Raw genomic sequence first — 752 nt, forward strand, 5'->3', positions numbered from 1 at the left:
CACCTTCACACTGGATCAACACAAGAGTTTACTTTAATGCTGAAGCTGTAGCTCAACCAATAAGTGCAGTATGCTCCCTTGCTCAATATCCAGAAGAACATCAAGTCTTCATCAGTGAATTGGATCAGGAATACATTCCAAGAACATATGAAGAAGCTATGCAACACAAGGAGTGGAGAGAATCTGTTGGAGATGAAATTGGAGCCATGATCAAGAATGATACATGGTTTAGTGACAAGCCGGCTTCTCTACACTATCAAGTATGGAGCCAATGAAAAACCAGAAAGAAAGAAGACAAGACTGGTTGCAAGGGGATATACTCAAGTATATTGTGAAGATTATCTAGACATTTTTGCACCAGTCGCCAAGCTTCACACTATAAGGATTCTCTTGTCTCTTGCTGTCAACCTTGAGTGGGATTTATGGCAGATGGATGTGAAGAATGCCTTTCTTCAAGGAGAATTGGAGGATGAAGTCTACATGAGACCACCTCCTGGTCGTGAGAACATGGTGAAGCCAGAAAATGTTCTCAGATTAAAGAAGGCAATTTATAGCTTGAAGCAATCTCCAAGGACTTGGTACCATAAGTTGAGCACCACCTTCAATGGAAGAGGCTTTGTAAAGTCAGAAGCTGATCACACCCTCTTCACATTAACTATTAGGCAAGGTATTGTGGTCATCTTAGTCTATTTGGATGACATTATTATCACTGGTAGCAACAAGGAAGGTATTCTCTCAACTAAAACCTTTCT

The 752-nt window shown here is 40.7% G+C and overlaps 1 protein-coding gene across 1 annotated transcript in view; it reads left to right on the forward strand.

Annotated features, from left to right (window-relative positions):
- Positions 1–752, forward strand: part of LOC106326435 (agamous-like MADS-box protein AGL80) — a 6315-nt gene that overhangs the window by 3591 nt on the left and 1972 nt on the right. The gene's annotated exons all lie outside the window — the stretch shown is intronic.

Source organism: Brassica oleracea, chromosome C2 (assembly GCF_000695525.1).
Source record: "Brassica oleracea var. oleracea cultivar TO1000 chromosome C2, BOL, whole genome shotgun sequence".
NCBI lineage: Eukaryota > Viridiplantae > Streptophyta > Magnoliopsida > Brassicales > Brassicaceae > Brassica > Brassica oleracea.